Source organism: Colobus angolensis, unplaced genomic scaffold (assembly GCF_000951035.1).
Source record: "Colobus angolensis palliatus isolate OR3802 unplaced genomic scaffold, Cang.pa_1.0 Scaffold215, whole genome shotgun sequence".
NCBI classification, from domain to species: Eukaryota; Metazoa; Chordata; class Mammalia; order Primates; family Cercopithecidae; genus Colobus; species Colobus angolensis.
The window spans coordinates 3225871-3251225 of NW_012115322.1; the positions used below are offsets into that span (position 1 = coordinate 3225871).

At 36.6% G+C, this 25355-nt stretch overlaps 1 protein-coding gene, 1 long non-coding RNA gene and 1 pseudogene across 3 annotated transcripts in view; 1 reads left to right on the forward strand and 2 right to left on the reverse strand.

Moving 5' to 3' along the window:
• LOC105512584 overlaps window positions 1-6552 on the forward strand; it is a 41336-nt gene extending 34784 nt beyond the window's left edge. Inside the window, exon 2 of the long non-coding RNA XR_001001877.1 lies at window positions 6240-6552. This is a non-coding gene — a long non-coding RNA (uncharacterized LOC105512584). The remainder of the gene's footprint in view (window positions 1-6239) is intronic.
• Window positions 1-25355, reverse strand: part of LOC105512583 — a 260565-nt gene that overhangs the window by 31392 nt on the left and 203818 nt on the right. The window lies entirely within an intron of this gene.
• LOC105512582 lies at window positions 3554-5200 on the reverse strand (annotated as a pseudogene). The gene has a single exon (XR_001001876.1). The product of XR_001001876.1 is annotated as an L-lactate dehydrogenase A chain-like (transcript).

The window sequence follows — 25355 nt, forward strand, 5'->3', positions numbered from 1 at the left end:
CAGCACCGATTGTCCGGCACTCACTAGTGAGATGACCCTAGTACCTCAGTTGAAAATGCAGAAATCACCGGTCTTCTGTGTCCTTCGCGCTGGGAGTTGGAGACTGGAGCTGTTCCTATTCGGCCATCTTCAGAAGTTCTCAGTCTTTTTAACCTGAAGGCTGGGCGCGGTGGCTCAAGCCTGTAATCCCAGCACTTTGGGAGGCCGAGACGGGCGGATCACGAGGTCAGGAAATCGAGACCATCCTGGGTAACACGGTGAAACCCCGTCTCTACTAAAAAAAACAAAAAACTAGCCAGGCGACGTGGCGGGCGCCTGTAGTCCCAGCTACTCCAGAGGCTGAGCAGAAAAACTTTTAATGCCAAGAAACATTTTTCTTTGCAAAGAAGTTTATAGACTTCAATGTTGCAGTCCACTATCTCGAAACTAGATCTTACTATTATTATTAGTTTGTTCGAGTGTATATGACTTACAAAAAGAGATGGAAAAAAGCTAAGAAAGAGAGAGAATAAAACCATTTTAAATATCACTGTGGTTGGAATTTTTCTTACTATAATTCTAGTTAAAATAGTTTGATTTCAATAAACAAGATCACTCTTCCTAGAAAATGTATTCATGCTTTACTCCATTTATAAAGGTGTGAAGGCACCGACTTCTCTTAATAAGTGAAAAAAATCGGGAATTCTGTCTGGACAGGAAGCACTTCTAAGCAAGGTAATTATCTAAGGAAAGAACTGTTCAATGAGTCTCCAAAGCTCCGCACTGAATTTGATGAAATCCAGCCAAGGCTTAATTTTAATCATTCAAACTTCATAAAAACTCAGTATATCATATTTTATAGAATAAATCTTTTCTTATTAAACTAATAAGAGATATGTTTTTCCTAAAAATAAGTACTGAAAGTCATTCCAACTTTATGTTTTTCATTCTGGAAATCTCTGGACAGGTTACATTGTATTAAGAAGGTAACAAATCCAGACTTATTTCATATATACTTCTTTATTTTTCGGAATACTTTCTAACTCCTTTAGGTCTATCTAATTGATTCCTATCTAGATGTAAAGATCTAAGAATCATCAAATTACAAACTTATATTAGTGGATATAACATACATTTATAGTGCTAGAATGACCATCTGTGAAGATCAACTGGATTCTAAGTAGAATTATATTTAGACTGCTTAAACAAATACCTCTGTAACTTTTCTTCAAACATCTTCAGAAGAAAAAAAATTAACACAGTTTCCGCCGGAATACATTCTCTGGGTTTTATGTTCAGCTAAGAGATGCTGTATTAAAAAGTAGGTAAATAAAACCTATTGTTTACCTGTTAATAATTTGAGACTACAAGATTGTTGTAATCTAATCAAAGGAATCAAGCTAATCAAGGAATACAGTGCTTGTTTTTTTTATTAGCAATTATCAGTTTATTTTCTCTGGGGGATACCATGAATATGAATAAAAGATTATTTGTCTTGATTGCTTGACCCATATCTTTGTCTTTGTCCTGTTTGCTTACAGAACCATTTCTTAGTCTTCCTCTGCTCTGTTCTGTGTCACATCACAGTTGACCCCAGCAAGACTCTGTGTGTGCTAGTTTCTTGCCAGACTTTGTCAAAAGGAGGTACTGGAAATTGATTAGGGAGTTAGGGAAGGGGATGATGGGAAGACGGGAGAAATCAGGATATTTTCCTCTCTCCGTTCCCAACAAGAAATTCTGGCAACCTGCATTGCTTCAGATTCCACTAGACAGGTTTGCCAGATGGCTTTGGCACCTGGATTCTGGTAAACCACCCCCTCCGTGCATTTTCACCCTTCAGACCTAGGCATGGTAGCTACTTCCTGCTGCTGCAAATTCTTGGGTTTCCTCTGTTCTTTGTTTGGCTTTCTAGTTCTTTTTTCACCTGTGTTACTAATTGCCTGGAAAAAGGCCCTCTATTTGAAATACCTAGAGTACTGTATGTTTTCCTGACTAGACTCTGACTGCTGCTACAAATCATAAATAACCTCTTCCCCAAAGGGATTTGCAGCAGCTTACAATAAAGGCAAGGACCGTTGTACAAAAAAAATTGATATATATTTAAGTCAAGAGGTAAATAAGGTGACTGAAAAACAGACATATACAAGGTTTGAAATTTGCAAATTAAGTGGGTTTTGTTTGTAAGGGGCATTTTTAACTCTGAATCTGACTAGTTAATAAAAATACATTTTTAAACTCTTTAATTTAAATAATTAAATTTTAAACTCTGAATCTGAATATTTAATGAAAATAATTGAAATATATTTGTCAGAACAATATGAGATGAAAATATGTTGGTGGAGGTAGAGGCTGTAGGACAGTCAGAGAAGCAGATCATTTAGTACTAGACTAAGATTTGGGCCAGGCCAAGGTCTGCCTGGACTAAAGGCTATCATATGAGTATCCACCATATACACAGGACAAATGCAAGTCATATATACATGCACTCCCATAGGCATTCCCAGGTTTATAAACAGTTTCACTTCTGCCTCTTCAAGAAATACATCATAAGGCATAATGTATAGTAATTAGTGATATTATATGGATAGCCTTGAATTCTTCTAATTTGTCTTAAAGATTAAATATTCACAACTTTTGATATTTCATTTCAGTAATTAGTAGCATCAGAGGTAACAAGTAATCGAAGACTCATTTATGTAGTATAACATGGAGAATATCTGGCTTACTCTAGTTGCAGGCACCATATAATTGTCAGAATTGTTATCTCACTTTGAACTCATACATGTAAATTGTGTGTTTTTTAAACAGCATCATAAAAATAAACTAGAAGTACAATATATTATATGCTAATAGCCGTGGTCACATGTGTTTTCAAGAGTAATAACATCTGGCAATTAATGACCAATAATGCTAAAATGCTCTGCAAACTATCAAAACTTTGCCTTTCTTTTGAGACCTAAACAAATTAATTGTGTCAACTATTTGACTAATAAGTTTCAGATTTATTAGTAAGAATGTCCACAATGAGTAGATACAAAATGCCTGATTGTATCTCCACAAAAGGGATAATATAATATTTAAAGAACAGGCTGATATACCTTTTTATAATCATGAGTATCTAGTAAATTCTCAATTTCACTGGGTCAGGAAAGAAATCCAATTAGTACTGCAAGTGAGTCGCATCCTTAAGTTAAATCTTTTGTAAGTAAGTTAACATTATTGCATTCAAGACTAACGTTAGGCAAAGTCTGCCACCTGTCTCAAAAAGGCTTTATGTTATCACAAGTTTGCAAAAATGAAGAACATGCAGGAATCAACAAGAGTATATTCCAAGCAATACAAAAATATCATGATTGCAAGATCTGCTGAAGTTATCCAAATACTTCCCTTTTGAAATATAAAGTATAACATTAAAAAACACATTTTCCCATAATGTATTACTTCATTAAGGTGAAAGTATCATGTAAGTAGAGATATTTTTATCTTGATCACTTTTCTCACTGTTTCTGCCCCTTGCCAGGTGCTCAATAAATATTTGTTGCATGAAATAAATACATGAATTAGTTAATGCCATTTGTTTTCACTGTTCAAGGTTTATTGGGGGTTTTAGTTGGTATAACACTTGGATAGTTGGTTGCATTGTTTATATGTAGATCTTTTTATGTTATATGGTAATGTACACTACTGATATATATAGTTCACAAAATAAGATCCTTTGGAACAATTATGCACAAGACATATGATATTGGATTTATACACTGGATCCCAGGATGTGACTGACTGGGAAAAAATGTTGGACTAGGCATGTTCAGTGAAGGAGCCAGGAAATTATATAACACACAGTAAACATCCACCTGGCTCAAGGGCCAAATGCAGCACATACAGAGTCGGCAGTGGTGCATCAGAACTATTTCACACTAACCAGTTTAGGACTACACAAGATTAATACCATCTAGCATCAGGATATAACTGTAGATTTTACAAACCATTCCTATTTCTAACTTCAGGAGTTAATGCTTTTCCCAGTCCATCTTAAAATATTACTGCTTTAATCACAGATCAGATAAAAAGGACAACATGCACAACCTCCAACTAGAATCCTGTTGTAGCCTAGACAGTGAAATCTATGACATCAGAAGACTTTAAAATTGCAGCTCTTTTTGGATCCCCCAAAGTGTATCTGCACCCTTCTTCAAACGGGCCTCTTCCTCAGGAGTCAGAGTCACCTTCACAAGGTCTGAGATTCCATTCTGTCCCAAAATACAAGGAACACTAAGGAAGACATCATCCTTTATTCCATAGAGACCCTTAAACATGGTGGAAACTGGGTGCACCCACCTAAGATTCTTCATTATACTCTCTGTCAAACCTGCTACAGAGAGTCCAATGACCCAGGATGTGTAGCCTTTGAGTTTGATCACCTCATAAGCACTCTCAGCCACCTGCTTGTGAACCTCTTTCCACTGTTCCTTATCTTTATCAGTCCCTAAATCTGGGTGCAGAGTCTTCAGGGAGACACCAGCAACATTCATTCCACTCCATACAGGCACACTGGAATCTCCATGTTCCCCACCCATAACAACTTAATGGGTGAACTCCCAGCCTTTCCCCCATCAGGCAACGGAATCTGGCTGAATCCAGATTGCAAGCACTTCCAATAACACGGTTTTTGGGAAAACCACTTATCTTCCAAGCCACGTAGGTCAAGATATCCACTGGATTTGAAACAATAAGCAACTTGCAGTTCGGCCTATATTTTCCAACATTAGGAACGATGAATCTAAAGATGTTCACTTTACACTGGACCAAATTGAGACGGCTTTCTCCCTCTTGTTGATGTGCCCCAGCCGTGATAAGGACCAGCTTGGAGTTTGCAGTTACACTATAGTCTTTGCCAGAGACGATCTTTGGTATTCTAAGGAAAAGGATGCCATGTTGGAGATCCATCATCTCTCCCTTCAATTTGTCTTTGATGACATCAACAAGAGCAAGTTCATCTGCCAAGTCCTTCATTAAGATACTGATGGCACAGGCCATGCCAACAGCACCAACCCCAACAACTGTAATCTTATTCTGGGGGGTCTCTTCTTCCTTTAGAAGATTATGAATCATCCTTGAGAGTTGCCATATTGGACTTGGAACCAAAAGGAATCGGGAATGCACGTCAGGCGGTCGTCGGGGACATGCGGCAATGAGATCCAGAATCGGCGGCAGCGGCTGCAGCACCGTTAATACCGTTCTTATTTTAATTGTAATGTCTCAGGTGTTAAACGACTATATAAATGGCTGATTTGTTGAGAGTATCATTTTAAATTAGAATATATTATAAAATATGAAGTCCAGCTTCATCAGAGACCATTATGAAGGCTGAGTCACCTCCACAAAGTCTCTCTCATTTCGAGAATGATTTTCCAACCTTCTAGCATATCCAATGGGGATAGACCTTCCACTTAAGAAAGACAGTGTTTTTCATTTGCTGGATCTCAGGAGTTATATCTTTTCAGACTTCTCAAAATTTTACTCCTCTTACCATGAGGAGCTTACAGATGCCAATATTTAAAAAGAAAGTGTAACAATTTCCGTGGGTGGATGTCCCTTTTGGCAATTTACAATAGAGACCAAGAATCCATGTGGTTTGGCTAACAAAACTTTCCTGGAAACAGTCATCAGACATAATAGAAAACTGACCTTGTTTCTGCCAATTTCATTCCTTTCCAGGAATAAACTCAAAAGTAGCCCTTAAGCAAAAGTTCCCCAGTGACATACCCTAACAATTAATCTAATTCTCTTTCCATAAAAAAGTGGAAAATGTCAGCCCCATAACCTTTAAGAGACTGAACATATTATCAGAGTCATTAAAACTTAACAGTTTTTGAAACAAGGCCAAATCCTAAACTTCTGCACTTTTTGTTCCCACTCTAATAGTCACCTGACTCCTATTCAAATATTTGGTAAGGACTACAAACAAATCCTGTTGGTTTTTCTTACTAATTGTTCTAAGTAAGCACCCATGTAACAGCAGCAAAATATATCGAAAAGCAACACATATAACAGACACCAATGCATGGAATTTCAAAAAATTGGAATGTGTGTAATCCAAGCATTTGCATGCTGTCCATCTTTCATCTGCTGCAAAAATGAATCCTTTGGTTGGAAGTGACTGTAACAGAACAAATATCATTTGAGACTCTGCCAGCACTACAAACAACTACCAATTCTATAATGTAGTCTTCTTCCTCCTTTATCTCCTTCCATAAAAGAAACTAAGGCAGCAAGCAGGATACATCCAGCTGAGCTCCCTGGGAGAAAACCTCTCTTCTATAATCAAACTCAACAGAAACAGGCCCTTGCTTCTGGGACATCAAACATGAAGAGGCTCCTGTTCTGCAGAAAATAAATAAGCAGATATCAAAGATTTGTAGAAATTTTGATTAAGACACTTTCTCAGTCTTTCCACATAGCAGACACTTCACTACTGACATGTGCTGTAGCTAGAATTGAGCCTGTGGACTTTTATCTTTGCCTTTGAATTCTGTTACATTGACATTAATTTGGACACTCAATAAAAAATTAAAATAGGGATCCTTGCATGAACCTAATCTTTGACTCAGAAACCTCATTTATATAATATTGTTTTTTTTTTCTGTCACCTCTTTCCTCAAGAATGAAGCTCAAATTCCTTGCAGAAATTGAGAAATCAATAATGCCTAATCAATAATTATTTTACTCTGGTGAAATATCAAGGCAATGTTTCCTTGCCCAAGGACATCATAGCACATAGTACCATAATGAAAAGAATGTCTGGTAAAAAAAAAAAAAAAAAAAAAGAAAAAGAAAAAAAATACAATTTGCCTTATTCTTTCAACTATTCATTTAAGTTTGAAAAGTCAATCAGTGAGTAACCAAACCTGAAAGTTATGCAGAAGAATTCAAATGATTAACATTAGACCTATCAGGGCATACTTCCAGCCAAAGCCTCTTGGATAAAAGTACAATAAAAAGTTAAAACTGTAAAGTAATTTCATGGAATATAAAAGCCTATTTAGAAACTGAAGAACTTGAGCAATATAATTTCATTCCATTTATTAATTTCTATAATTTCCACTTTGTTTTGCTGGGGTTGATTTTGCTGCCAGATTCTTTTGTCTCTTTCTTACGGTTGTCATCTTCACTCCCATGGCTCTGTACCCATGTAACATAGCAAGCAGATCTTTGAGGAAGAAATTATACCATGCTTCTGAAAGCCCAAAGATACATTTCAGTGTACAGGCATATTGACCAACAAAAGTTCCCATTCTGAAAATTTTAGTCTTGATTACCTAACTATTCCTTAAAAGTATGCTCATAATTTTCACCCCTAAATTCATCCATTTACCTGCCATAGTCACAATCTACTTGGTCTACAGATCTAGTATCAACTAGAAGATAGAGCCATTATGATAAGGAAAAGACCCAGGTGATTACTACATGCTCATAGCATCTTAGTAGCCTCACTATTAACAAGTGTTAAACAAAAGCCACCATCTTAGTGTTTTACCATGACTCACACTATGAAAACTACAACTTCATTCAAAACTGTCCTCATAATCATATTTTAGGTGACACTGATTACATGGTCTTTGATTTGATCCATGTTAAATGCCAATGTTATATTCCTTAATTGATCTGAAGATAACTAACATGATGGATTCAATAACATGCCTTGTAGACATAGAAATGCTCATTTCACTCTTAGTAGGCACGATGGATATCCCTAAGACCTAAAGCATGACGACATTTCTCAGATACTGAATTGGACGTTGTCAAGTGAAGCAACCTAACCCAGCTGAATCCATTTGCTGTATGTAAAGATCTTCCTACATAGCATGTGAATGCTGATTTTCCCCTTGGAAAACTCCTTAGAAATTTCAAAAGATTGAGTGGTTCAAGAGTCCTCCCTCTAGCCAATGCCTGGTTTTATCTGGTCAGCCAACCTTTCACTGACACAAGAGTGGTCACCAATAAATCTCAGATTGTAATTATCCACCGGCACTTCATAAGCCCTGTATACTCCTTTTATATCATCAGATCTCTTTGAGGTTTCATGAGGGTCCGTCTTTAATTTAGATAGAAGATTTCTCTCTGTAGGTTTTTGAAATATGCTCGGGAGAAGGATGAGTTCATTTACTCCCAGAGCCATTCTTCACTCACTTCTTTGTTTTTCAAGTGGCATTTAAACAGTCTTTTGAGCTCTAAAGTCAAGGGCAAAAAAGCAACTTCACTTACCTCTGTGACTATAATTCAGAATCTGACACTTTTGGGTGCCTACAAGTATAGAATAGTGAGTCCTGGTATCAGTCAGAGCCAACAATAACAACACCACAATTCACTCACTCAAACTAAAAGGACCCAAAGTATAAATTCAGAGCAAATTGACTGGGTTGTAAGCAAAGGAAAACTTCCCATAAAGAAGAAAATCAACCTTCAGCCAATACTAATAGCATACCAATAGTTAATGTCAATAAGTATGGGAGGTGTTCAAGGACATTTCAAGACTGGTTGAATGCTAAGGCAGAATTCTTTTTCAATATGTGCCATTTTCTAATAAAAGACACTTATCTAGACCTTGACACTGAATCAAAAGTAGTTTCCTAGTAGCTAACTCATCCTTTGGGTCTACACTTAAACATGACTTTCTTAAAGAAGCCTTCCCTTACCCTCCAACCTATATTAGAGCCTGTGTAATATGTTGCCATATAATCTTTATTTCTGCATCATGCTTATTACAATTACAATTATTTATCCAATCATCTGCCTAATTCTTATTCCCTCTGCTGGATGTAATGCTTCACTAGGCAGGAACAATGTCTCTTGTTTCCCGACACATAGAAAGCTGCCAATGTTTATTTATTGTATAATCAGTATTTGGAGACTGAATTTCAAGATTGATGTATCTAAAAACTTAAGAGTATTAGACCTTTATTAGACTTTAAATCCAAACTGGTCCAACTTCAATTCCAATGCAAGAATCCTCTCTTAAAGTGCTTAATTGAGGATAATCTGGTTGTTCCTTGAACACTTCCAATGAAGGATCAGTAATTTGTGAGACATGATATTCTATCATTCCCTACCTATTAGAAAATACTTCTGTTGAATGCCTCCTATAACTTCTATCCATGTACCAGTTCCAATCTCAGGAACAATCTAGAAGGAATCCATTCTTTTTCCTACATTAGGAGTACTTAAAATATGGCAAGATAGCCATAACGTGCGGTAGTAAGCCCTCTCTTCCTCCAGGCCTAAAGCCTTGGTCCTTTCACCTATTCCTTATACAGTCTGGGTTTGGTTCTCCTCAGTCATTGTTTTTCAGTCAGCTTGTGTCCCCATATGACATCCAAATCCCACAGCACTCCAAATGTGGTATGACACTGGCAAAGTACAGTGAAACCATTATCATCCTTGATTTGGACCCATAATTTTGTTAGTGTAGCTTACCTCTACATTGTTAGTGATGTCCTACTAAACCTATAAAAAATTGAATCCTATTGGGCTAGGCACATGCCTATAAAAGCTATGATAGCTCCTGGAAATCTATGACTTTTCTTTGCTATATGTAAGTAACTATATTTAATTCCTATTGACTCAAAATATATGTGTGACATAGTATATGTGTAAGTGTCTTAAACAGGGCCTATGTCATAACAAAATACAGGATTTTTTTTCCCCCTCTTCTCTTCCTTCTGATTTTTATTTGCCTTCAAAGCTTTTCCAAAGAAAACCAGTTCTATTTTCTGTTTGTTAATTTGTTTGTTTGTTTTAGAGATGAGATATTGTTCTGTCTCCCAGGCTGGAGTGCAGTGGTGCAATCATAGCTCTCTGTAGGCTCAAAAGACCCTCCCACAGCCTCCCAAGTAGCTGACACTACAGGAGCACATCATGACACTTGGCTAATTTTTAATTTTTTTTTCTTTAGAGACAAGGTCTCACTTTGTTGTTGCCCAGGCTGGTCATGAATTCCTGGCCTCAAGAAACCTCCTGCCTCAGCTTCTCAAAGTTCTGGGATTACAGGCTTGAGTCAGCCCCAAGCTAGGTCTTTCTATGATGTTTGATGATCACTTCAGATGGTGGAAGTCAAAAGAATTGCCCTGGTCTGCAAAGTGTCACAATGTCAGTCTGCAAAGTGTCACAATGTCATTCTTATTTTGGTAGTGGTATATTTTCCAGGCTCTTAAAACAGTGTCCAAGAAGGATGCAATAGGTCAGGTGTGATGGAGAGAGCCAGACCCTGTCTCAAAAAACAAAAACAACAACAAAAAAAGGAGGAGGAGGAGGAGGCGGCGGCAATGCATCAACCTCTGGGTCATGAGTGTCTATGGCTATTACCACAATAGCCTTGTGGTGCCTCTCTGCTCCCAACAGGGATCTGTCATATGAGCCTGTTGCAGCTCCCCTCAAAAGCTTTAGGGCTGTGAACACAAAGAAGAAGCCTGCCTTGTCTATGGCTCACCTCATGTTTCTAATAAGCTTGCAAATTATACTATGAATTGTTCCAGATAGCTATAAAATGTCCATGTGTCCACACTTGGAGCTACTCTGATGCTTTATTTTACTGGGTTTTTATGGCTTAATTGGTTTCTTTTCTCCTTTTCTATAAAAAAAGGAATATGTAATACTTCCATCTATTTGTTCATTTATATTATATATTGTATGTTATATATTATATATATATTATTTTAATGTATATAAAATAATAAATGTCAAATACCTTTACAGGTAACAAAAGAAAAAAAGTTGACTTCTGCTCTACCCCTCTCTTATCCCTAGTCCTGATTAGCACAAGCTATCATTTTCTTTGTTGGAGTTGTTTTTTTCTGGCATTCAGTTTGTGTTAGTCCATTTGCATTGCTATAAAGGAATACCTGAGACCGGGTAATTTATAAAGAAAAGAGGTTTATTTTGGCACGTGGTTCTGTAGGCTGTACAGGAAACACAGTGCTGGTATCTGCTCCTGGTGAGGGCCTCAGGAAGCTTATAATCATGGAGGAGGGTGAAGGGGGAGCAGATGTAACACATGCTGAGATAGGGAGTGAAAGAGAGAAGGGAATGGTCCCAAGCTCTTCTAAATGAACAGATCTTGCATGAACTAACTGAGCAAGAACTCACTCATCACCGAGGGGATGGCACTAAGCTACTGATGAGGTATACACTCCCACGATCCAGTATCTCCCACTAGACCACACCTTTAACATTGGGGATCACATCTCATCATGAGATTTGGAGGGGACACATATCCAAACCACGTTATGCCTCTTCTTTACAAACAAAATATGTACCTATATCTTGATTTTTCAGTTTTTTTTATATTGTCTAAGGCCTTTCAATAATGCAAGAGGAGGATTTGATTCTGTTACGCAAACTTTCACTTTTATCTCTCCCTCTCTCTGACCTTCTCAACATTTTTTCAATCTAGTTATATCATCATTTTATCAAATTAGTATTTAATATATAATCATTTCTATAAATGCTTTTTTTCTTGAGATGGAGTCTTGCTCTGTTACCAAGGCTGGAGCGCAGTGGCACGATCTCGGCCCACTGCAACCTCCACCTCCCAGGTTCAAGCAATTGTCTGCCTCAGCCTCCCAGGTAGCTGGGATTATAGGCACCCACCACCATGCCCGGCTAATTTTTGTATTTTTAGTAGTGACAGGGTTTCGCCATCTTGGCCAGGCTGGTCTTGAACTCCTGACCTCGTGATCCACCCACCTACAGGTGTGAGCCACCACACCCGGTCATTTCTATAAATATTTTATAGCTCATACAGACAACATACTATGTATGTATTTCCTTTGTTATAAACTTTTTTTTTTGAGACAGTCTTATTCTGTCACCCAGGCTGGAGAGCAGTGGCTTGATATCGGCTCACTATCACTTCTACCTCCTGGGTTCAAGTGATTCTTCTGCCTCAGCCTCCCAAGTGGTTGGGATTACAAGCATGTGCCATCACACCCAGCTAATTTTTTTGTATTTTTGGTAGAGATGGGGTTTCACCAGGTTGGCCAGGCTGGTCTTGACCTCCTGACTTCAAGTGATTTGCCCATCGCAGCCTTCCAAGGTGCTGAGATTACAGGCATGAGCCACCCCACGTGGCCAACATTTTATTTGTCTTAGAGTTAGTAATTGCATTTTTTTTTAAATTTCATTTTGCTTTAAAGTAACACTAATTCATTCACAAATTTTCAAACAGAACTTTAAAAGTATACCTTAACTATGAGGGTCACACAAATCATGTAAGCTTTCTTTTTAAAAAATAATTATTTAAATTGACAAATAAAAAATTATATATATTCATAGTGTACAACATGATGTTTTGAAATATGTATACAGTGTGGAATGGCTAAATCAAGCTAGTTAACAGATAAGCTTTCAATACCTACTAGAATATTCTCCCTTGTTCCAATTTGGACTTGCTAAAACATTGTTTTCCTCAGATTTTCTTTCATCATTATTCTGGAAATTCTCTTCCTCTTCCTTCTGTTTTGTCTGTGTATTTCGGATCCCATGTTTCACTCTTTCTTGGTTTATTTCATTTTGTTGCTAGCACATCTTTCAATGGTGTCCTGGAAAAGGTTGTATGCTAAGTACATTTTTGAGATGTTGAATGACTGAAAAGTTTTCATTTCTGCCACTTTTTTTTGTTGTTTGTTTGTTTTTTTTTTTTTTTTTGAGATTGAGTCTCGCTGTGTCACCCAGGCTGGAGTGCAGTAGGGTGATCTCGGCTCACTGCAACCTCCGCCTCTCAGATTCAAGTGATTCTCCTGCCTCAGCCTCCTGAGTAGCTGGGTCTACAGGCGTGCATTACCACACCCAGCTAATTTTTGTATTTTTAGTAGAGATGGGGATTCATCATGTTGGCCAGGATGGTCTGGATCTCTCAACCTCGTGATCTGCCCACCTTGGCCTCCCAAAGTGCTGGAATTACAGGTGTGAGCCACCGCACCTAGCCTCTGCCTTTACCCTTTATTGATAATTTATCTGAATATGGTATTCCAGGTTGAAAATTATTTCCCCTCAAGATTTTTAAACATTGCTCTACTGTTTTCTAAGTTTCAATATTTCTGTTGAAAAGCTAACGCTATTCATACTTGAATTGATATGATTCTCTCCTCCACCTCTTTTTTCTCCTTCTCTTTCTCTATTTATTTCTCTCTCTCCCCCTCCTCTTTCCTTCTCTGTTTCTCAGAACTTTAAAGATTTATTTTCTTCTTCCTTGATGTTTTGACATTTCATGATCCATTTCTCTAGTATTGGTATTTTTCATGGATTTTTTGTTTCTTCCTAAACTCCTGGTAAACTCTTTCAGTCTAAAAACTTGTGTTCATCAATTGTAGGAAATATATTACTTCTTCGAAAACTTTTCTCCTTTGATTTTTTGGTTTCTTTTTTGGAATTCATATTATTCAGTTGTATCTTTATGAAAAATATTATTTTCCTAAGTTTTCCTCCAAATTTATTTTTTGTCTTTTGATTCTTCTTCTGGGAAGATTACCTCAAATACATATATTCTAAACTTCTAATTGATTTGAAGGTTTCGCTTAGCCTGCATGTAGTATGCAAGAGATCTATCTTGCTCAAGAATGCTCTCTTGTTAAAAGATCCTGTTCTTGTTTTGAATGCAGTATCTTATCTTACTGATAACTTTAATTGTAGTTCATTTGTTTTTTAAGTTTTATTCTTTTATGAACTTTGTTTCCTCTGAGTCCTCCTTTTCCACTTTTAAATTTTGGAGTTTGTCTTTCATATTAGAGGCTTGAAGTGTCTGGTTTTCCCTGGCCAGCAATCTATATTTAAGAATGTAGTCCTTAAAAAAAAAAATAGAAAAAGAATCGAAAACTCTGCTTGGGTAACAAAAGTTGTGGATTGATAGGTCTCTCCATGAGTGATAAGGTAGGGACCATGCTATTTCACTTGAGGAGTTCCATTGACAGTTTTTATAAGCTTTTTTATTTGACCCAATCTTCTGAGGTAAGGCTAGGAACCCTCCTGCTAAATTATGCTGCCATCAGCATCCTGATAGTGAAAAAGGAAAATGGGACTCTCCAGACAGAACAGACTTTTATTCAGTCTTCTTTCAAATTCAGGGTGACACCTTGCCCTTAGCTTTGTCTGCTGTCCCTGCAATAAAAGCCTCCCTGTACTGACTTTGCAAAAAAGAAAGAGGAACTTTTTTTCTCTGCTAGGGTGGGACTTAGAATTCTACCTAATTGCGAAAGCTTGGGGAAATAATCTGAGAGTCTACTTCCTCCTTATATAGAACTTTCCACCAGTCTTCTGGATTTTGGCTTCAGTGTCTAAGCTCAGTTTAGAAGTATCTAAAATATCCTAAGACTTTGGGAGTTATGCAACATGAATTGGTGGACTTGTTTTTAACATACCTCCAAAGAAATTCTTCTTAGGTGTAATTCATCAAGTATTGCTTATCTATTTATTATTTTCCAAATGAAAATATTTGAATGTAAGTGTATGCCATACAAAATTAAGACATACTTATCTAAAAAATTAGTTGTTTATCTGAAATTCAAATCTAACTGGGTGTCTTAAATTGTTTTCAGTGACCCAAATATGAGGGAAAGCAGGGTAAGGAAATGTTAGGAATGCTGATATTCTCATCTTACAATGTGGAGAATCAAGAGATGGTGTCTGGATTTGATAGAACAAGGCATTTTTGATATTTTAAATATAATGTTTAAATCAGGTAATAAAGTTATTAATCCAGAGCTTTTTTAGAAATAGAACAGGATGTGGAAAGTGCTTTGAATAATATCTTCAGCTATTATAGCAGAAAGTCACTAACTTTCTGGTAGCATCTAAAGTTTAGAAACAAGAAAAGCAGCCCAAAATCATGGCAACCATCAGGAAAACTTAACGGAGAAACAATTGAATAATAATTGTTTCTGGGCACCAAAAAGTTGGTTGAAATGACATACAGAGAAGAAGATTGTGGATTTTTCATGCTAACCTTGTTGCATATTTTGCTTTTTAAAATATGCTATTAACTTAGATTAAAAATTTTAAATTTCCTTTTAAAAAATGTCTTGACTGAATAATTTTACTTCTAGTACACTGTTATGAAAGGAAAATATTGTGGACTCCCGAAATCACTAAGGAAAACTCAAGCTGAAAACTTCTTAGGGCAAATCTGTCTCCTGTTCTATTCAAAGTCACCCTTCTGCTCACCGAGATAGATGCATATCTGATTTACCTCCCTTGGAAAGGCTAATCAGAAACTCAAAAGAATGTAGTAACCGCTTGTGTATCACCTATCTGTGACCTGGAAGCCTCCTCCAGTCTTCTGGTCTTCCTACCTTTCCTTCAAGTTGTCCCACCTTTCCAGACCCAAGGAACGTACTTCTTACATATATTGATTCATGTCTCCTGTCTCCCTAAAATGTATAAACCAAGCTGTGCCCTGACCACCTTGGGCATATGTTGTCAAAACTTCCTGAGGCTGTGTCACGGATGGGTCCTCAACCTTGGCAAAATAAACTTTCTAAATTAATTGAGACCTGTTTCAGATTTTCTGAGGTCACAGTGTTTATTGTTATAAAGTGTCAGAAGAATTGTGCCCATAATAAGTGTATATAACCTCGGCTTATGAATACTTTCATATATATCTTAAATTTTGAAATGTAAGAGTCAGAATAGCTTAAGTTTCATGGAGAGGTATCTACTGGAGAAATAGGATTTCTCTTTTTACTAGTAAGAAGAGACTTTTTCCTAGGGAAAATGTTGCATATGAGAGCAAAACTCCCAGCAAGTGATAATAATCTTGCTTTCATGAAAGAGCAGTCAAAAAAAACACATTCATTTGTCTACTTCCAAAGCTTGTTACGCTTACTGTCAGATATCTGAGCAATATTCCTATTTTCATTAATGATTAAGTAAGTGATTGTTTCATTAGTCTTAATCTTAGGGTTTACGATAATCTAGGTTTCATGAATAAGCATACTAATTTGTCTGATTAATTTCCTTCCAGGAGTAATTTCAGTTAATAAGAGTGATAAAGGCAATACACAGAAAACCTAAAATTCCTGTAATTACTAACTAAAGTTATGAATATAAAATTATGCAATCTCCGAAATGGAAAGGACGAAAAATAATGGAGTTGCACACATCTGATAAATTTGCATAATAATATTAAACAAACTTAATATGTAATATATGGTCAATGAATCTACTTCAAGTAACACTGGTTGACCTCACACACACAAAACTGCTGATGTAGCCTTTGTGTTCAATAATGTAAGGTCTCTGATTGCATTTTCCTGGTAATAAAGCAAATAAAATTACTCCATGCCCACTACATATGATGATTTTATAAGTAACTGGTACTTCCTAGAAGCAAAAACATTTGCTTTGTGGACATTCAAATCTATGATGAAAGGCATATATATATATCTATAAAATATTGAAACCCATTTCCACAAAGCACACATAAAATTCAACCTCTTTACCTCTGAGCCACGCATTGAATACTTGCTCTTCTCCATTGTATTTACAAAGATACACCTCAGTGAAAAGAAGGAAATGATAGCAATGCTGTGGCTCCAACAAAAGTCAGAATTTGCATGAATTATTTATGCCTAAAGGTTGGTCCTACTTAGGATTCATAATATACTTCACCTTATTTTACAACAGAAAGAGAAATTATGGCTCAATTTACTAAAATAATTATAATCATAATCACATCTGCTCTTGAAGACTGTCAAACAGCTCCATAGTGTACCACATACATTCCCTCTACTAGATTCCCTCTTTTATGAGTTAATTAAACAATTTCACAGCATTATTTGTACAACTATTCTGTATGGCATATTGTTTGTGCAGAACATTCCCTTTAATAGCTCTATTCTTCAAACAGATGTTCATTTAAATTTTTTTCTCACAGATTTTATTTAGAAAACAATCAGTGAATGTATCCGACTATACTGTCACCTTTCTTTGGACTTAAAGCAGCTCTACCTCTACATTAGGAAAATCCTATTGTGGCTTTTCAATTTTGGAGGAAAAAAAAATAAACACCTTAGCAAATGTCTATGGTTAGTGGGCAAGTTTGCCAGAGCAAATTGCCCCCAAATGATGGCTACTCAATGTTACTTTGGTACTACAGTACAAAGTCATTAAGAACTTTTCTTAAAAGCATAGAAAAATAAAAATGCATGATGACACATGTCTCCACTCTATTCCTTTTGTTTTTATAAATTTTGTCTTATACCTCCAAGCATTGGACTCACTATAAACCAGAATAAAATGACAGATTAAAGAGAATGAAATGGATGCAAGATCACTTTTTATTTATCAAAAGGCAACTGAATTAATCATATCCCAAGACATATTTTCCCGGGAAAGTGACATTGAACATTGTTATGAATTGGCTTATCTTACCAAAACATTTTAAAGGAAGAAGATACCATCTACCATATATTTTGAGGTGGAATTTTCTCTCCCTGCATGACTCCAATCAAATTTTATAGGGTTTGAGTCCCTGACCAGGTTTGTTTTGTGCAATTCACTCAACAGATTTATCTCTTTATTATCTCCATCTTAGAGAGGTACAAGGAGTCAACCACATTCACGAGTGTGGATGTTGCATCTCCAGTGAAGAAGGACCATTCTGTTTTCCTTTCGTGAATAATTTCACTGCAGTGAGCTCAGAATTGCCCTCTTTTACTCTCATTTACATACATAGTGCTGCAGAAATAAATTTTGCCCTTGCTTTTGAACTATAAAGTAATAAATTATGAACATCTATCTAATACTTTGAAAGTCTAATCTGCATTCAGTTAGAGGAAAGTACAGTGTTGAGAAAAATGAAGAGCCCATATGTTTTCAGACATTTGTTTTTCTGTCTCTTCTTAACCAGAATCTGGTGGTTCTATTAGAATAAGAAAACTTGAAAACTTTGAGCATTAGTAAATATTTAAATTATGCTTACAAAAGGAGCACCTTACAGTGTTTAGGTAAAAAATGTACAAAATATTAATTACTTTAAAGTTTTAGAACAACTGCCCCATGGTTTCCTAGCTTCCTCAGTTAATACAGAGGAAATTAAATAATAAATCTTTAATTTTCTTTAACCTAGACTTTCTAAAATTTCTGAACAGGAATGGTCTCTAGGAACATGATTTTAGAACAAGCTTATGAAATGCCATCTTGGGAAAAAGGATTTCTCAGATGAGTAACATCCTTGCATGTACTGGGAGGGCATTTCTCACTGTCATGTGAATAGTGTGCAACTGGCAGGGAGTGATGGTGGAATGGAACATGTATGACAGATAGCCAGAAGCAGAACACCATAGTCATTTTAAAGGGAGCCCATGTAGGTACTGTTTAGAATGGCAGCAATTTGAAAACCACCTAAAATGTCTTAGTGAAAGTGGTTTTTAAAATGGCTTATAATATATCTAATAATACATATAATATATTCTTTGGATATTGACAATGATAATATAGTCATGTGCTGCATCACGTTTTGGTTAACAATGGTAGTCCCATAAGATTACAACACTGTACTTTGACTGTACCTTTTCTATGTTTAGACAGGATTAGATACACAAACACTTGCCATTGTGTTACAACTGCCTACAGTAATCAGTACAGTAACATGCTGTACAGGTTTGTAGACTAGGAGCAACACACTATATCATCCGGCCTAGGTGTGTAGTAGGCTCTACCATCTAGGTTTGTTAGTATACTCTTTGATGTTCATGCACTGACAAACTTGCTTAATGATGCATTTCTCAGAACATATTGCTACCATCAAGCAATGCATGACTATGTATTTTTACTTATTAGCACTAAATAATGACTACTTTAGTGATCTCATAATGATCACTAAAGATAATGATGTATTCAATTTCCTCAACAGATCATTCACACTATGATCATTGAGACTGTATCACTTTTGGTAAGTATCGTTTTTCATAAAATTTTTCCACTTCATCGACACAGTAGATGACTAAAGTTTTTCAATATTGTCTTTTTAAATGTTGTTAGTATTCATATTAATAATCACTTTTTAATTTCTGAAATTGCTAACTTTTTCTCTCTTTTCTCCTGGTCAGTTTTATTAAGGATTTATCAATTATATTAGCCTTTTCAATAACTCTAATTTGGCTGTCAATTTTCTGTTTCATATTAGTTTTCTATTTCATTGGTTTCTCAAATTTTGTTTGATTGTTACAAAAACATTACTTCTTTGATTTCTTATTTTTAGAATTTCCTTTTTTTAATTTCCTTTGGCTTTACTTTGCTTTTCTTGTGTTCCTAACATAGAAGTTTACAGAATTCATTTCCAGCCTTCCATTTACTCAGTAACTTTCTGTTAGGAAATACCGCTTATGTTTTTATATAATTTGCATCTGTATTGGAAATTATTTAGTTAGTGAATTTTAACCACAAAGATAACAACAATATTAACATTAGATTCCTAATAGCTGACACTTCATCAAACTATACAACAAATATTTATTGTCTGTCACAGGCCAAGAGCTGGGGACACAGTGGTGAATAAGACACAGACCTATCCTCATGAAGCTTGTACTAATGAGGGACAAAGGATAATAATCACATAAGCAAACAAATAAATACATGAGATGATACTACACATGCAAATGTTTATTATCTACTCCTTGACAACCAATGTTAAATGGTTGTGACTTTTGTTTTAAAATTAAGAAGTGCCAAAAGAATCCTGAAATAAAGCTGCACACCTGCAGCCATCTGATCTTTGACAGTCATCCAGAATAAGAATGGGAAAAAGACTCCCTATTCAATAAATGGTGCTGGGATACCTGGCTAGCCATATGCAGAATGAAACTGGACACATATTTTCACCATATAAAAAAAATTAACTCAAGATGGATTAAAGATTTAAACATAAGTCCTCAAACTATAAGGAAACTATAAGGCTCTTAGGAGAAAACCTGGGAAACACCATTTTGGACAATGGCCTTGGAAGTCCTCAAAAACAATTGCAACAAAATCAATAACTGACAAGTAGGATCCAATTAAACTAAAGCACTTCTGCAGGGGAAAAAGCAAACAAAACCTATTGGCCAGGCCCAGTGGCTCAGGCCTGTAATCCTAGCACTTTGGGAGGCCAAGTCAGGCAGATCACCAAGTCAGCAGATCGAGACCACCCTGGCTAACACGGTGAAGCTCCGTCTCTACTAAAAATACAAAAAAAAAAATTTAGCCGGGCGTGGTGCCAGGCACCTGTAGTCCCAGCTACTCGGGAGGCTGAGGCAGGAGAATGGCGAGAACCTGGGAGGTCAAGCTTGCAGTGAGCTGAGATCGCACCATTGCACTCCATTCTGGGCAACAAGAGCGAAACTCTGTCTCAAAAATTTAAAAAAAAAAAAAAAAAACCCTACCAACAGAGTAAACAGACAGTCAACAGACAACCTACAGAACAGATGAAAATATTTGCAAACTACACATCTGACAAAGGCCTAATATCTAGAATCTATAAGGAATGTAAACAATTGGACAAGCAAAAATCAAATAACCCCATTAAAAATAACAGACAAAAGACATGAACAGATGCTTCTCAGAAGACATAAAAGAAGCTAACAACATGAAAAAATGCTCAACATCACTAATCATCAGAGAAATGCAAATCAAAACCACAACAAGATACCATCTCAAACTAAGCAGAATGGGTTATCATTAAAAAGTCAAAAAATTACAGATGCTGGTGAAGCAGCAGAGAAAAGGGAATGCTTATATGTTGTTATTGGGAATGTAAATTAGTTTAACCACTGTGAAAAGCAGTTTGAAAATTTCTCAAAGAAATTGAAATAGAACTATCATTCAAGTCAGCAATTCATTACTGGGTATGTATCCAAAAGAAAATGTATCGCTTTACCAAAAAAGACACATGCACTCATATGTTCATCACAGCACTATTCACAAAGACATGGAATCAACCTAAGTGCCCACCAATGGTAGATTAGATGAAGAAAATGTGGTACATATACACTGCGGAATACTACACAGCCATAAAAAAGAATGAAATAATGTCCTTAGCAGCAACATGGATGCAGCTGGAGGCCATTATCCTAAGTGAATTAATGCAGGAACAGAAAGCCAAATATCACATACTCTCACTACTAATAGGGAGCTAAACACTGGGTACTAATGGACATAAAGATGGCAACAATAGAAACGAGGGACTATTAGGGGTGAAAGAGACATGAGGGAAAGGGTTGAAAAACTCACTGTTGGTTACTATGCTCAGTACCTAGGTGATGGGATCATTTGTGCCCCAAAACTGCATATCATGCAATATACTTACGTAAAAACTTGCATGGCAAAAAAATATATATATATAACTATGCTAGAAGATAGGCATTATTATCTACATTTTACAAAGGAAACAGCTAAGACTCATTAAGACCAGGTAATGAAGTTTATAAGCAAGTGACAGGTAGAGTCTCCAAATATCATATTCTTTCCACTTCCTCACTTCTTTCCGAAAACCATGTATTCTGCTAAAGGGCTCCTCCCTACATCCTATTATTTTCTATGATTCAAAGATAGTTATAAACAGCAGGCAACAGCAGATATTTCCAATGAACACTGTAATAATCAAATTGGTCTTTTGGTAGTGGGACTAACATTCAAGATTTGATTTGTGGAATCAAAATGGTAGAATGGAAAAACCGGAGGACATTCGGTTATTTTATTTACTTCTATTATTTATAGATTGGTCACAAGCAGGATGGGAGGCAAATGTTTAAATGATTAGTGTAAAGCTATAAGAAAAAAACAAATCACATGCCTCACAGAGCAACTATATCTTTACAGAAGACTCACAATAGATAAACGAGCATTTCTCACCACCTTAAAATTAAAAATACTGTTGTCAAACATCTTTTCCTCCTTTCCTAAATGGTTACTTGTTTCAAGCTCCTTTTTATGCATATCCCAGCCCTTCCCTACCAAAAGCTCCACAAATAAACAAAAGACACTGTAGAGGCTCTATCTCCAAACAAGCTCCTAGCAGGAATTTCAAACTGCTCTGTTGTTTGTTTCCCTTTGCTTCGCTGCTACAAGCAGACAGCAGACAGTCGGCCCAGCTTTGCCTGCAGCAGAAGAGACTGAACAAAGAAATCCCAGGGTCCAAACTGTTCAAAAGACCTTCTGCAAACACTTCAGGGCCAGTGAATTTTCAAAACCTGTGCCTTTTGCTTTAATATTAAGAAGGGTCAGGATGAACACCCAACTGGATGCTGGAGGGTTGACAGAATGACAATGACTGAAGACAGAGGAGGATTCCTACAGCCTCTTGAGAGGGTCCGAAATGCAGGTGGGGGTGCACAGGTCAGCCATGAGGAACATTTGTGAATGGAAAGAAAAAATATGGTATTTCTTTGTCATACACATAATCCCCTCTTTCAGATTTCTATTCCACAGGTAACTAACCTAATTCAACATTTATCACTCATGGCTGAAACCCAGCTTCCTCTCTGATCGGTTTAGTCTATAGGATGAATGCTGCTTAAAAACCATCAAGGTGACAGAAGAACTGTGCCTAATTAACACTCTCCTAATACTTCAGCAAATAACAAGCCTGCTGTGGGGGAAAAATGCATTCACACCTCCTTATCAAATTAGGGCCAAAAATGCTCCTAATTAGCTAAAATCAATTAATGTGACAGCAAAATGAATGTATTTATACTGTCAGCTAAAGGTATAGCCAAACAAGTGGGAAATATATAAAGAAGCTGCTGGAGTTTCTTAAAGCAGTTATGAAGGGGCTGATGCTTTGAGAATTTTATCAATGACACCCAGAATCTGATGGAGATTTACCTTGGAGGCAGCTTCTGTCCTGTACTTGCAGACACCCTGGGGTGTTGTAGAGCTTGGATGATTCCAATTGTGATTATTCATTAAAACATGTAGTTAGTTGGTCAACAGTCATCATGTAGATCTTGGTGCTTATTTGCAAACACACATATAAATGCATTTATATATACACAAATAAAATAGGTGCCTTAGACTACTTACTAGTAAGCTGTTTATGAGTTACGTTAGTTATATTTTCTATAAAGCAGTCACAGCTAGTCACTATTTAGCAAACTTTTTCACCAGGATTATACTCAGTTCAAAATGTGTTGAAGAAAAGTAGTACTTGCTAAATAACTCAGGCTGGGGGTCTTGGCATTACCTCATTTTGGTTCTTCTCCCCTTCTGGTCTTTTGATTCCAATGCTGAACATATTAGTTAGCTTGAAACAACTTGTTATTAACAACACAATAAATTGTTAACAAAAATGCTCATATTACCATATGGAGTTAAATGTGATCTAAAATAGGCTTTATAGAAAGCCTAACAAAAATGCTCATATTATGATATTGGGTTAAATGTGATCTAAAATAACAATCATACTGACCATGACGTCCTTCCATTCTGGACCAAGTATTTTTTTAATGGATATTTGGGCAGGTTTTACCACAAAGGTTAGCACCTTCCTTAATTATAGGTGATTCTCACTGAAATCATCATCAAAGATTTCATTTGCGCTCTGCAGAGTCAGTGGACATGACGGGTGTCAGCTCTTCCCTGTGTGTGAATGGTGTTAGCATCTTGGTACTTTTGTTTACTTAATGAAGTGTCTGGAGGCCTCTACTGGTGTTTAGGAAAATATCAACTGAGACAGAACAATAATCATAGAAAGATCCTAAGCAGGCAAACCTCCTTTACATATGAACTTTATTCCAAAATTTCAGTTCTCCATTTCTTGTCACTCTTTCATTACCATAAACATTGGTAAGCTGATTATTATTTCCCAGTGTCACCTTTTCTAAGTATGCCGTACACCCACAGGATACCCTGTTTTCTCTGCTGTGGCAAATGCCACCCAGTCCCGCCCATCATAGCTGCACTAAATTGTCAGCCTGAAGATTATTTTTCCACCCTCTGTCAGTTTATATCACGTCTGAACTTCCCATTCTCCAGGGATTAGGGCAGCTTTTCCATCAAACCAGCTGTTTGCTTTGCTTTATTTATTTTTTTTTTTCCTCTAGTAATGGCAAAACAGCTTTCTTATGAATTAACAGTGCCCATATCAGATGGGAAAAACATAGGCTTCTGTTTCTTATCTGTTGTATTTCCAGTCTGGTACAATCGACAATCATAAAACACAGTGAGATGCTGCCAAGAGGAGAGATGGGTGGGACACTATAAAATCTGGAGCAAAAAGACATAAACGTGATTATAAAATTATTTCCAAAGCATACAAGAAGGGAAAAGGTGATTGCAATTGTGACCTTCCAGTGCATCATACTTTTAGTAACTTTTCTCAAATACCAATAATATGTCATTTCTTTCCATAATCAACTGTTTATGAAATTTATTATAATGTTTACAATATGTAACTCTAGTATTCCTCCACCACTGGAAGAAGAAGGCAAAGAAAAGAGAACTATAGAGTTAAGTAATGCACGCAGCAAGCTAAATTAATATATACTCATCAATGTAATCCAAAATTCAACACAGGCGCACTCTTGAAACACAAGCAAGGGAGATAATTCCTGTTGGTTAAATTGCGACATGCCTTAGGTCTACTCCTCTAATAGCAGGTCCTGAGGCTAGGATTCTTAGGCAGGATTTTGTTTGTTTGTTTGTTTGTTTTTAAGAAAATGCTCTTGAGGGGAACACAGCGAGTTAAGGAAGTAAGATGTAAAAGATAAGCTAAGCAGAAAATTGATTTCTGGTGCACCTAGCCTCAGCCTGCTTCCATAATTGTACCAGGCTGCTATCTCCCTCCTGGAGGCAAGGCATTAGGTATTTACCAGTCAAGAAACAACTCTTGGATACCCCTCAGCCTCCTTTGAATTAGATGGCTCCAGTTGTCCAAAGGATTTCGCGTGAGGTATTAGCAGCAGCAACAACAGCAGCCTTCAAAGGAAGCCCCAGGTTCTGAGAGAGACGTCAACAGAGTACACTAAACTATAAGATTCTTTTATGGCATTTGTTAAGAACTGTGTTCAATCTATATCAAACAAATTTTGTGACTGCCTGGGAAACTTAAAGGCTAATGAGCACCTTTAGGCCATTTGAGACATGTGCAGACATAAAAGGTTGTAACTGTCTTGACTGTCTTGCCAATCCTATCTACGATCCCATTTTTCTAGAAGATTTTGGGTAACAAAATCAATTGTCTAATGATTTAAAAATGACAGTACAGTTTTCTTTCAATAAAGAAGAAAGGCTGGGCACAGTGGCTCAAGACTGTAATTCCAGTACTTTGGGAGGCTGAGGCATGTGGATCACTTGAGGTCAGGAGTTCGAGACCAGCCTGGCCAACATAGTGAAACCCTGTCTCCACTAAA